This window comes from Desmodus rotundus, chromosome 7, assembly GCF_022682495.2.
Source record: "Desmodus rotundus isolate HL8 chromosome 7, HLdesRot8A.1, whole genome shotgun sequence".
NCBI lineage: Eukaryota > Metazoa > Chordata > Mammalia > Chiroptera > Phyllostomidae > Desmodus > Desmodus rotundus.
This window is the reverse complement of record NC_071393.1, coordinates 42,192,167-42,206,391: the sequence shown is the minus strand read 5'-3', so window position 1 is coordinate 42,206,391 and position 14,225 is coordinate 42,192,167. Positions and strand designations below refer to the sequence as shown.

Below are 14,225 nucleotides of genomic sequence, written 5' to 3'. Positions count from 1 at the left end.
GACGCTGTATGAGGGGGAGGGGCCGAGTGGGAGCAATGGCGCCCGCCTCACTCTCCTCCGGATTTCAATCCTTCACTCTGCTACCCACAATCAAACTGGGCCACTCTGGTGCTGGTTCCCGAGTAAGTGGGCCTGTGCACACTCTAGGCCCCTGTGGGTCTCTCCAACAACCTCTTCTGTGAGGCTGGGAGTCTCTCCTGCTGCCGCCCCAACCCCCAGGGGCGCTTTCAATCAGAGGTTTCAGGCTTTATTTCCTGGAGCTGGAGCCCTGGGTTACGCGGTCTGCTCCCCGCCGTTCGTCAGGTTTATCTGTGGGCAAATTTGGTGCCACGGGGTGCTACCCGCTGCTCTGCCTGCCCCACTCTCCGCCACTCTGAGTCCGGCCCTCTCGGTTTATCTGCGCAGATGTGGGGCCGCAGGGTCTGTTAGTGCTCGGACTGTCTGCGCCATTTGTCCCACACTCCGCCAGTCTCAGTCCCGCCACAGCCACGCGAGTCCTCTCCACCCCGGTGCCCGTCTCCGCCCCTCCTACCAGTCTGGATGAATGGTTATTTTCTATTTTCTTGGTGTTGGTCCCCCTTGCTGTTCGATTCTCTGTCAGTTCTGGTTGTGCGAGGAGGCGCAGTGTGTCTACCTACGCCGCCATCTTGGTTCTGGTGCTGACTTTTAAAGCACAAGTACCAACTGGCACGTCTCCTTTGGCTTGAGTAAATACGACAGAGACTCCATCTACCAAAGAAAACAATCTAAGTTTTAACAAAGGAAAAAAAAATACATAACTAAACTGTCTTTATATCACTGTGCAGAAGTAATTACAAGATTTTGTAATATCTACGCAAAGTTTTTACTTGAATTTGTATTTTATGATAATTCATCATATGCCTGTCAATGAACAAAGATAAGTGAGATTTATCTCCTTTATAAAAGGAAACTGTGCTATAAATATTCATGAGAATCATTGAATTTGATAATTTTTAGTTTTTTATAGCCCTGATTAATTTTTAAAGGGATAATAATGAAAACATTTCATAGCTGCAAAGCAGAATATAATAAAATACTCTCCAGTGTTTCGGAGAGATGTAATTACTATAGAATATTAAATTGGGAAAACAGAAATAGAAACTTAACCTACCTCAAGAACTGGGGATCCTGCATATACCAGTTTGCTTAGTTCAGCTATTATTATTAGAGTTTGTATTAAAGAAAGATTATGAAAGAAAACTACGGATGGTGAGAAATTTAATTCAATTCATCTACATACCTGTGAAGAAGTGCACAGACCCTATAATTGAAAATCCACAAATAATTTACATTTAAAAATGCACGGTAGCTAAATTTGATTAATTCTTTCTGGACCATTGACAACTAACTCTGACTGACTTTCTGATTAACACATTGAAGATACATACCTTTCAGCAAAAACAATGAACATACTTTTACTTCTTGTTTTATTTGTGCGGTTAGTTTACATCTTTGTCTTTCGAGGTTCTATTGGTGTCTTATAATTACTATACAATAATTTGTAAGACAGCCAGTAAAAATTTAAAGGTCATATAAGTCCTACAAAATGCAGTAGTATTTAGAAAAGCATAAACTATAAGCAGTATGTTGGTTAGAATTTTAAATCAAAGTACACACACCATTACTGGAGAAAAAATGCTAACTAACAAAAACACATAATTTCCTTCAACCAAAAGTGGCTGTGTATTTTAGAGGGGAGCAGTATAATTACAAAGCTCTGTGTAGTGTGGGGGATGTTAACTTCTCTATAAGTATAAAAATGTACTTGATTCGGAGCCCAGAAAGAAGCACTAGTAAGTTCTGGCAAGTCGGTGATAGAGGAAGAGGAAAAGGACACAGTCAATTCAATTTGGAAGGGAGGATGGGAGGTGGGCGATATGTTTCTCTTTTTATTTTCAATTTTTTATTATATTCTTTATTCCAGTGCCACTTATCCTCCTTAGCCCCTCTTCCCCTGCAATCACCTCACTGTTGTCCACATCCGTGAGTCCTTTTTCCTTTTTGATCAATCCCTCCACTCCCTAACCTCATGCCTCCTCACTAGCTGCCATCTGCTCTCCATCTATGAGTCTGTCCCCATTTTCCTTGTTAGTTCAGTTTGTTCATTAAATTCCACATATGAGTGAAATTACACAGTATTTGTCTTTCTCTGACTGGCTTATTTCACTTAGCATAATGTTCTCCAGCTCCATCCATACTGTTGCAAAGGGTGAATTCTTCTTTATTATGGCCAAGTAGTATTTCATTGTATACATGTCCCATAGTTGTTTTATACACTTATCCACTGATGGACACTTGGGCTATTTCCATATCTTGATGATTGTAAATAACACTGCAATGAATATAGGGGTGCTTATGTTCTTTTGAATTTGTGTTTTAGATTTCTTTGGCTACATTCCCAGAAGTGGGATCACTGGGTCAAAAGGCAGATCCATTTTTAACTTTTTGAGGTATCTTCATATTACAGTGGTTACACCAGTCTGCATTCCCACCAACAGTGCTGAAGGGTATCCCTTTCTACACAAACTCAGCAGCACTTGTTGTTTGTTGATTTATTGATGATGTCCATTCTGACAGGTGTCAGATGATATCTCGCTGTGCTTTAAATTTGCATCTCTCTGATGATTAGTGATATTGAGCATCTTTTCATATGTCTATAGGCCATATATGTCCTCTTTGAAAAAGTGTCTATTTAGGTCCTTTGCCCATTTTTTTCATTGTTGTTGAAGTACAGTTGTCTCCATTTTCACCCCACCATGCTGCCAGCTCCCCCAATCCCCGCCTCCTCCCCTCAAACCTACAGCCTTTGGCTTTATCCATGTGTCCTTTATACATGTTCCTTGATGGCCCTTCCCCTATTTTCCCCCATTATGCCCTCCCCCATCCCCTCTGGTTATGTCATTTTGTTCTTAATTTCAATGTCTCTGGTTATATTTTGCTTGCTTGTTTGTTTTGTTGATTAGGTTCCACTTCTAAGTGAGGTCATATAGTATCTGTCTTTCACTGCCTGGCTTATTTCACTTAGCATAATGCTTTCTAGTTCCATCCATGTTGTCATGAAGGATTGGAGCTCCTTCTTTCTTTTTCCTGCATAGTATTCCATCATGTAAATGTACCATAGTTTTCTGATCCACTCATTTACTGGTGGGCACTAAGGTTTTTTCCAGCACTTGGCTCTTATAAATTGTGCTACTATGAACGTTGGGGTGCATAGGTTCTTTTGAATAGGTGACTCAGGGTTCTTAGAGTATAATCCCAGCAGTGGAATTGTTGCATCAAAAGGCAGTTCCATTTTTAGTTATTGAGGAAGTTCCATGCTGTTTTCCACAGTGGCTGTGCCAGTCTGCATTCCCACCAACAGTGTACTAGGGTTCCCTTTTCTCCACATCCTCTCCAACACTTGTTGTTTGTTGATTTGTTTGTGATGGCCATTCTGACAGGTGTGAAATGGTATGTCATTGTGGTTTTAATTTGTGTCTCTTTGATGGCTAGTGATACTGAGCATCCTTTCATATTTCTCTGGGCCCTCTGTATGTCCTCCTTAGGGAAGTTTCTGTACAGGTCTTTGCCCATTTTTAAATTTTTTTTTTGTGGGGAGGTGTTGAGTTTTGTAAGTTCCTTATAAATTTTGGATATTAATCCCTTATCAGATGTATTGGTGAATATGTGCTCCCATTCTTTGCATTGTCTTCTTACTTTGTCGATGGTTTCCTTTGCTCTAAAAACATTTTTAGTTTGATGTGGTTCTGTGTGTTAATTCTTTTCTTTTGTTTCCTTTGCCTGGGAAGATATATCTGATAAAATATTGCTATGAGTAATTTTTCTAGATTTTACTGCTTATTTTTTTCTATAGTGTTTATGGTTCCAAGTCAAACATTATGTCTTTATCCATTTTGAATTTATTATTGTATGTGATGTAAGAAGGTGGTCGAGTTTCATTTTTCTGCATGTATCTGTTCAATTTTCCCAACACCATGTATTGAATAAACTATCTTTAGCCTGTTGTATGTGCTTGCTTCTTCTGTCAAACATTAATTGATTATAATGGTGTGGGTTTATTTTGGGGATCTCTAGTCTGTTCCATTAAACTATATGTCTGTTTTTATGTCAGTACCATGCTGTTTTGATTACTATGGTCTTACAGTATAGTTTAAAATTACATAGTGTGGCTCCTCCAACTTTGCTCTTCTTTATCAGGATCTCTGCTGCTGTTTGGGGCCTTTTGTGGTTCCATATAAATTTTTGAAATATTTGTTCTAGTTCTGTGAAATAGGACATTGGGATTTTGATTAGCAAATGCGTTGAATCTATAGATTGCTTTGGGTAGCATGGACAATTTAAGGATGTTAATTCTTCCTATCCATTAACACAGTATGTGCTTCCACTTATTTGTATCTTCTTTACTTTCTTTCTTCAGTGTTTTATAATTTTCTGAGAATAGGTCTTTTACATCCTTGATTAGATTTATTCATAGGTATTTTATTCTCTTTGAAGCAATCGTGAATGGGATTTTTTCCCTCAATTTCCATTTCTGTTAGTTCATTATTGGCATATAAAAATGCAACTTATTTCTGGATATTAATTTTGTTTAATATATATCCTGCTACATTGCTGAATTCATTTATCAACGCTAGTAGTTTCTTTTTCAAAATATATTTTATTGATTATGTTATTACAGTTATCCCATTTTTTCCCTTTATTCCCCCTGCCCTGTAACTCCCCTCCCACCATCATTCCCCCACCTTAATTCATGTCCATGGGTCATACACATAAGTTCTTTGGCTTCTCCATTTCCCATACTACTTTTAACATCCCCCTGTCTATTTTGTACTTACCATTTATACTTCTTATTCTCTGTATCTTTTCCCCCATTCTCCCCACTTCTCCTCCCCACTGATAACCCTGTATGTGATCTCTATTTCTGTGAATCTGTTCCTGTTCTAGTTGTTTGCTTAGTTCATTTTTGTTTTTGTTTTTTTTAGGTTCAGTTGTTGATAGTTGTGAGTTTCTTGTCATTTTACTGCTGATATTTTTGATCTTCTTTTTCTTATATAAATCACCTTAACATTTCATATAATAAGGGTTTGATGGTGATAAACTCCTTTAACTTGATTTTATCTAGGAAGCACTTTACCTACCCTTCCATTCTAAATGATAGTTTTGCTGGATAGAGTAATCTTGGATGTAGGTCCTTGCCTTTCATGACTTTAAATACTTCTTTCCAGCCTCTTCTTGCCTGCAAGGTTTTTTTTTTTTTTTTTGAGAAAACAGCTGATCATCTTATGGGAACTCCTTTGTAGGAAACTGTTTCCTTTTCTCTTGCTGCTTTTAAAATTCACTCCTTATCTTTAGTCTTGGGTAACAGAATTATGATGTGCTTTGGTGTGTGCTTCCTTGGGTCCAACTTTTTGGGGACTCTCTGAGCTTCCTGGACTTCCTGAAAGTCTATTTCCTTTGCCAGATTAGGGAAGTTCCACTATCTGAATCATAAGGTTGCCAGAAGGAGAAGGGGAAAGGCAAGAAATTATAAACTTATCTGAAAAAGTTCTGGTAGTTTCTTGATGGAATCTTTGGGGTTCTTTATGTACAGTATTCTGTCATCTGCAAATAAAGACAGTTTTACTTTCTCTTTTCTAATTTGAATACCTTTTTTATCTTCTTTTTGTCTGATTGTTATGGCTAGGACTTCTAGTAGTATGTTGAATAAGAGAGGTAAAAGTAGACATCCTTATCTTGTTCCTGATCTTAAGGGGAACTCTTACAGTTTTTGCCCTTTGAGTATGATGCTGGCAGTGGGTTTGCCATATATGGCTTTTATTATATGTAGGTATGTTCCCGCTATCCTGATCTTGCTGAGAGTTTTTATCATAAATGGATGCTGGATTTTATCAAAGGCTTTCTCTGCATCTATGGATATGATCAAGTGATTTTTAATCCTTCATTTTGTTTATGTTGGTGAATCACATTTATTGATTTGTGAATGTTGTATCAACCTTGCATTCCTGGAATAAATCCCATTTGATCATGATGTATGATCTTTTTGATGCATTGCTGTATTCAGTTTCCAAATATTACGTTAAGGGTTTTAGCATCAATTTTTGTCAGGGATATAGGCCTATAATTTTCTTTTTCATATTGTCTTTATCTGGTTTTGGAATTAGGATAATGCTGGCCTCATAAAAATGAGCTTGGGAGCCTTCCCCCCTATTGAATTTTTTGGAATAGTTGGAGAAGGAAAGGTAGGTACTTCCTTCTCAGAATGTGTGGTATAATTCCCCGTGAAGCCCGCCGGTCCAGGATTTCTATTTGTTGGGAGTTTTTTGATTAATGCTTTAGTTTCACTAGGTGTATTCTGTCTCTCAGATTCTCTGATTCTTCCTGATTTAGTTTTGGAAGATTGTATGCTTCAAAGAATTTATCCATTTTGTCTAGGTTGTCTAATTTCTTGGCATATATTTGTTCATAATATTTTTTTACAATATTTTGTATTTCTTTGGTGTCAGTTGTTATTTATCCTCTTTCATTCCCATTTTTATTTATTTGGGGTTCTCTCTTTTTTCTTGGTGAGTATTCTAAAAGGTTTGTTAATCTTGTTTATCTTTTCAAAGAAGCAGCTCTTGGATTCATGATCTCTTGTATTGTTTTTGGAGGATCTAATTTGTTTCTTTCTGCTTTGATCTTTATTATTCCCTTCCTTCTACTCACTTTGGGCTTTGTTTGTTGTTGTTTTTCAAGTTCCTTTCAATGTAAAGTTACATCATTTATGTCATGGTTTTTTGAGATATGCTTGTAATGCTATGTATTTCCGTATTAGGGTTGCTTTCCCACATATTTTGGGTTGTTGTGTTATCATTTCCTTTGTTGCAAGGTATATTTTGATATCTTCCTTGGTTTTATTGTTGACTCATTCATTGTTTAATAACATGTTATTTAGCTCCCATGTCTTTGCATGTTTATTGTGTTCTAATTATGGTTTATCTCTAGTTTTATAGCATTTTGGTCAGAGAAGACGCTTGATCTAATTTCAATATTCTTAAATTTATTGAGACTTGTTTTCTGTCTTAACATGTGGTCTATCTTAGAAAATGATCCATGTCACTTGAAAAGTATGTATGTTCTGCTGTTTTTGCATGAAATGCTCTGAAGATACCCATTTGATATTAAATCCATTCAATCTAGTTTGTCCTTTAAGGCTGCTGTCCCTGTATCGATTTCCTGTCTGGAAGATCTGTCCATTGAAGTCAGTGAGGTGTTAACATCCCCAACTATGACTATGTTTCTGTCACTCTCACCCTTTATGTCCATCAAGATTTGCTTTAAATATATAGGTGCTCCTATGTTTGCTGCATAAATGGTTACTAGTGTTATATCCTCTTGTTGGATTGTTCCCTTTATCATTATGTAGTGTCCTCTTTGTCTCTTACTGTAGTTTTTTAAAACTTTTTTTGTCGATTTTAAGTATTGCTACCCCAGCTTTTTTCCCTTTCTATTTGCATGAAATATCTTTTTCCATCCCTTTACTTTTAGTCTGTGTGCATCTTTTGATTTCAGGTGTGTGTCTCTTGGAGACAACATATATATATGGGTCTTATTTTCTTATCCTTTCAGCTACCCTATGTCTTTTGGTTACAGCACTTAAGTCATTTACATTTAAGGGAATTATTGATAGATATGCATTATTGTCATTTTACTTTTCAACTATTTTCCTCTGTTTTTTTTTCTTTTTCTTTTTCTACTTCTTAAAGCAAACCGTTAACATTTCTTGCACCACTGATTTAGTGTTAATAAATTCCTTTAGCTTTTTCTTGTCTGGGAAGCTCTTTATTTTTCCTTCAATTTTTAAATGACAGCCTTGCTGCAAAAGTAGCTTTGGTTGTTGGTCCTTTCTTTTCATCTCTTTGAATATTTCATGCCAATCCCTTCTGGCCTGAAATGTTTCTGTTGAGAAATCAGATGACAGTCATCGGGGGGTGTCCTACCTGCGGCTCACTGGCCGCATGCTGCCCAGGATGGCTATGAATGTGGCCCAACACAAAATTGTAAACTTAAAACCTTTTATTTGATCATCACTTTCCATTAGTGTTTGTGTATTTAATGTGTGGCCCAAGACAACTCTTCATCCAGTGTGGTCCACAGACACCAAAAGATCGGATACTCCTGCTCCCTTGTAGGTATTTGTCTGCTTTTTGCTTGCAGCTTCTTGGAAACTCTCCTTGTCTTTAAGCTTTACCATTTTCATTTTGATGTATCTTTTTGTAGGCCTCTTCGGTCCTTATTGTTCGGTATTCTCTGTGCTTGCTGGACTTGTGTGTCTTTTCCCTTCACCAGATTAGGGAAGTTTTCTGTCATTTCTTCAAATATATTCTTGATCCGTGGCTTACTCTCTTCTCCTTCTGGTATTCCAATGACGTAAATGTTGTTATACTTCATGTTGTCCTTAAAGTTCTTTAGCTCTCTTCTTTTTTAAAAGTCTTTTTTCTTTTTGCTGCTTTCTTGTTTTTTTTTACTACCTTGTATTCCAAATCACTGATTCAATCTTCTGCTTCATCTAGCCTATAGTTTTCCCCTCCGGTATATTATTTATTTCAGGTATTGCATCTTTGTTTCTCTCTGGTCCCTCTTTATGGTCTATATGTCTTTTTTTTATTGTTGAGTATCATTATAATCATGACTCCAAGCCCTCTATCTGATAAATTGCTTGCCTCCATTTCACATTGTTCTTCTTCTGGAGAATTCTTGTTCTCTAACTTGGGCTCATTTCTTTATCTTCCCATTTTGCCTGATTCTTTGTATTTGTTTCTATATATTAGTTAGATCCCTCCTGCACCTCTGTGCTCTCTGCCAGTCTTGTTGTGATGTGGTTTCTTCCATCTGTCCTTGGTTATAAGACTCCCAGGTGGTGTTCAGTTGGTTATTCAGGATGATATTTCTTTAATTTAGTTGTATTCCAGCTTGGTCCTGGGAGGTCAGTGTAGCTTCTGTGTACTCCTCTGCCATCTTAAAATGGGCCTACATATTTTTAAAAACTAGGCTAAATTTTGAAAGGCACTATGTACCTTCGTTAACACAGTAACCCTGGAATCATATTGTGTGGGTTTTGAATCCCAGGTCTGCAGCTAAAATAAGGCTTATTTTGAGAAATTTACTTAATTGTTCCCTCCTTAGTTTTACTTTTCTTTAAATAGAAAGAATAATATTTTATCTCATATACTTTGAATTAAAAAGTTAATGGACATAGTGTACCATAGTTAATGGACATAGGTAGCCTGGTACATAATAAAAATGCTCAATCAATATATAACTATTACTTTACCTAAATGAAACTGGCACAAAGGTTCAAAGTCTTCTCCCATAGAATTTTTAAATTTTAAGATTTTTTTGTAATAAGCCTAAATAAAGATCATTTTGAAATTTTAGCAGTGCTATCATTTGATACATATATATTAAATTAGTTCCAAACAAATATGTTTCATATTAAAATTCAAATATTTAAAGAAATCAGTACTTTCATGTGAACAGAGTTAGGTAAACTAACTTTTCAGAACAGTGGGTTATGATGTCCCTGGAGGTAATAGTATATTTCTGTGCAGCTAAAAAACTGTAAATTCATGCTTCACTGAACACATACTGAATTCATCTGTAAAGGTGAAATCTATTTCAATAGTGGAATCTTTTTATTTCTCCACATTAGGAATCTAAGATCACATCCCACAAAAACAGAGTAATACTAAAATTAAAAGGAATACAATGTCACTTTGCAGTGGTCATGGGTTCAAGATGGGGGTTGATGAAATTAAGGAGAAAAAGGGAAAAATAGAGGCATAAATGAGAATGGAGGCAGCATGGGAGTGTGACGTGAATAGTATTGTTTGTGGAGTACAATGCGTAGTGTGATGGCTTTAAAACATGTCTGCGGATTAGCTGACAGTCTTCCCTTCCAAAGACAGAGATGTCTGACCCTGGCAAGGGTGCTCAGTTGGTTGGGCATCACCCGGCAAAGTGGGAGATCACTGGTTTCTCTGGCCGGGTGTGGACAAGAGGCAACCAATCAATGTTTTTCTCCCTCTTTCTCCCTCCCACCCTCTATCTCTCTTAAAAAAAAAAAAAAAGATAAAGATACCTGGTTCCATCCAGAAACCAGGTTATCCTTTATCACCATCTTGATGGACAGAATGCAGAAACGATACAGAATGACTTCAGAAGCTGGATTAGAAGAATCCATTCATTTCCTAGACCCTGGCCCAAGGATTACAACAATGTGGCATGTGGAAAAAACATATAGAGACTACTGACAGAGGCTATTGAGAGAGCAAATGGGGAGGCTGGGAGGGAGGGAGGGAAGAGGGGAGAGAAGAAAGGAGGAAGGAAGAGAGAGAAAGAACAGGAGAGAGAGAGAGAGAGGAAACCAGCATGGGGAACATGGCAGTCTGGACTCTCTAGTCCAGGCACCAGGTATTTACGTGGAAGAACCACGAAGATACTCTAGCCCAGCTACCTTCTGAATAAAATTTCTATGGGACCCTGAATTTTTTAGCTCACCTTTTAATTCTCAGATTTGTGAACACAATAAACGATTGCTCTTGTTTTATGCTCCTGTTTTTGGGTGGCTTGTTACACAGCAATGAATAATCAGAAGAATGTGGCCTATGGAATGAGCTAGTCATATCACACAGATGTTTAATATTATTTAATACAGATATGGAATTTCCTAATTTTGCTTCATATCATCTGGTACATACTTATGTTATGAAAGAGAGATGGATGTTCTAAAAAAGTGCCTAATATAAGTCAGTGAACTTAAAAGAGAGATTTTGTTCATTCACTATATATTTATTGAACATCTACTAAAGGCTTAGTCATTTTCTACACTTCAGCACTGTCACTGAGTAAGACAACAGATGCATTCTTTGTACCTGTCATCCTGAGAAAGAAATAAACAATAACTAAAGAAATATGTATAAAGTGACTCCAGGTAGTTATAGGACAAGAATAGACAATAAATCATGTAAAGGAATTAGGGGTGAGTTAAGATAAAGTGGTCAGGGAAGCCATTTCCCAGGAGATAGTATTTTAAAATTAACTTTCCAGGCTGAACAGTAAATATTTAAGTACTGACCTGTGAAAAAGAACAATGAGAATGATGTGTCTAAAAGAGGAGAGGGATGTGACATGGTGATAATGAATTTGAATTCCATCGTAGGTGACATGGGAAGCCATGGGAGGAATGTGATTGGGAGAATGAGGTGATGTCAATCACTTTCTCTTGCATGAATGTAACAGAGAGGGTTAGCTGCTGACAAAAATCCATGTCCTCTTATTCCCAGGCACACAGTAAGAATACATCTCTCATCCTCCACATCAGCAAATATAACTAGGTACCTAATATCTAGCCAATGAAAAGTGATTGGATCTAATGCATAAGTAACCCATAAAAATCTCCCATGTGTGTTTCTTCAAGCTCCTCCCACTTCCAGCTGACAGGAAAGGAGCTAACACTCAGAGCAACCTTAGTAACCACAGGTTGAAGATGACAGAGGCCAGGCAGCATCAGTCCAGGTGCTTGAATGACTGCATGGAGTAGAGTCTCTGCTCCTACAGGCACCTCCCAACGTACACTCATCAGTCTCACACACAATAACAGCATCAGTATCATCAACTAGGTAAAATCCTGCACTCTCTTATGAAAAACAACTGAAGTGTTTTTGTTTTGAGTAATTACTCGCCTATTGTTTAACTCAGCCTAGGCTACCTCATCTAACATGGTGAAAAAAAAACAGCCCCTCTTAAAAGATAGTCTGGACTGAAACGATAAATAATGAAAAGGCTATTTTAATCAAGTAGGGGAGCAATGGATAGTTTACCCAAGGGTGGTATCAGTGAATGTGGCAAAATATGGTCAGGTTTAGAGTATAGTTTGAAGATTGGGCCAAGAAGACTTATTGATGGATTGATCAAATTTTAAAATGTTTGCTAGAAATTTTGAAAGTTCTCATAATCCTTCTATATTCTTGTGAGATGAGATAATAGAGTGGCCGTTTCCTGACTCATGTTTGCTGAGAACGGAAGCCACGGATTCCACAGTGAGTGCAGAACAGACACCTTCTTATGTAAACTTTTCAAAGGAAGTAAAAACATCCATTCCATGATTCCTGGACTTGATAGACAATTAAAGGTAGAGACAGGGAGACAGACCGAATTTGCTTAGAAGGATATCTTTGGAGAACATCGTGAGATGCACCTTCTTCCAAGCTTAAGGTGGCTGAGGGCGAACCCGTCTATTTCACCATCTCAGTCCCATGGAGGGTTTCGCATAGGACCAGACCTTCAACCGAAAGTGCACCCAAGCTAAGCAGGGGAGACATTTTTAAATTGTTTTAATACTATTTCAGATCATGCGTCCAAAACACTGAGTGAATGTGCGCTCATGATTTAAATGTACCATAGGACTCTCTATTTGTGAGAATAAGCGGAAGGGTCACGGGGTCTGCCTGACTCTTCCTGTTGTAGGGGAACATGGGGACACTGCATGAAAGTCAAAATGACCACAGAACACCAAAATGCAGTAATGGTTTGAACATGTTATGAATAATGCTTGTTCAACACATGTTCAATTCACAATGGGAAAGAAACGTGAGCATCTTTAAATACAGCAAATCACAACAACAGGGAACTTTGGACAGGAACGTCCTATCGTCTAACAGGACTTGGAAAGCCGTGAGCTCAGACCACCTCCCATAAAGTGAGGAAATCAGCATAATTTTCTTATCACATGGTATTAAGCAACTGCTTCTATCCTAACTTGGGAGAAAAGTGGATTTCTCATTGTAATATTTCATTGTAGTGACAAAAAAGTCACTACAGTTATACTGAAAAATGCTCTAAGAGAATATTAAAACATATGATATTCCTCTTCAGGTTGGAGCTTGTTATCATCATGGAATGATATCCACATTGTTTATTTTGAAGTGCTTTCTATTTTTAAAAAAAATCAAGTGATGAATTCACAAATGTTTCTACAATTTTATTCCTATATACACTCTGAACTCTTATTTTATCCACAGATATTCTCAAATGGTAATGAGCATTCTATACACAGAATATCCTTGTTCTTCCTCAGAATACATGGTGTGTGGATCTTGATTTATGTACAAGAAAAGAATGGGGAGAAAATAAATGTGGGGTTCAACTTCTACTGTTGAACTCTACTGTTGAACTTCTACTCTAAGACATTATAGAGGTCTACAAATTCAGAGCACTTGTGAATAATTTCTTTGCTATAATGAAAAGAAAACCATTTTTCTTTAGCTGCATTTCTTGGCCTTTGTGGCAGAAATGAGATGCCTTACGGTGTTGTAGCAGTTTTTTTCTCTACAGTGTAATCTCTGACTCTTTAACACAACTGTTTCTATGTGCAGTAAGGTTATGTTCAAACTTGATTTTGTGAGTTATATGTATGCCTCTAATGAGAGCTTCCTCTATTAATATAACATGACTATGCAAATGTGTATTTCAGATGAATTAAAGGCATGAAAATTATACATTGGGATAATACACTTTTAGGGTCTTATGTACTTTAGGTGTTGAAGTTGGAAACTGGCCTCTGTAAGAGCTCAGATAAAAACTGTGAGGGTGGGAAAGAGCAAATCATTCTCTGACTGTATATTTGCTGTGGATTGAGTTCATTTTTTACAAAGGGTGCCTGAGCAACACATTTATGCTGGACATGTCGCCATTTGGACGTGGATTCAATATGGTTGTGGATGATCCTGTTGTCAAACTAGATTTAATGCATCATTTTTCTCTGGTGAGTTCCTGTCCTTGATAAAATAATGAAATAAAGGATTCTATGCTGCATTCATGACCCTTAAGGATAGTTTTCCAATGCTTTAAGTAATATCAAAATGATTAGAGCAAGATTTAGTAGCATCTTTTCATAGCTACTTGCAAAAGCAAGTATTTTAAAGCAAACAAAAAGCAGAAATGATAAACATTGGTGATTTGTAAAGTTTTTGCTTTCTTTTCAAATTTGGGGTAGAAGGTGAACAGAATGTGGTTACTCACTGGGATAAGGAATTAGAAAGGCCCATTTCATCAATGCTGATATTTAAAATAAGAAGGGTAACATAATTCCATTTGTGGACCTCCTCTTGTTATTCCTTCCATATATTATTTCTTTGTGTGCTTATCTGCCTTCCTTCCTTTCA

At 37.2% G+C, this 14,225-nt stretch overlaps 1 protein-coding gene across 2 annotated transcripts in view; it reads right to left on the bottom strand.

Moving 5' to 3' along the window:
- MDGA2 (MAM domain containing glycosylphosphatidylinositol anchor 2) overlaps positions 1-14,225 on the bottom strand; it is an 829,607-nt gene that overhangs the window by 238,629 nt on the left and 576,753 nt on the right. The window lies entirely within an intron of this gene.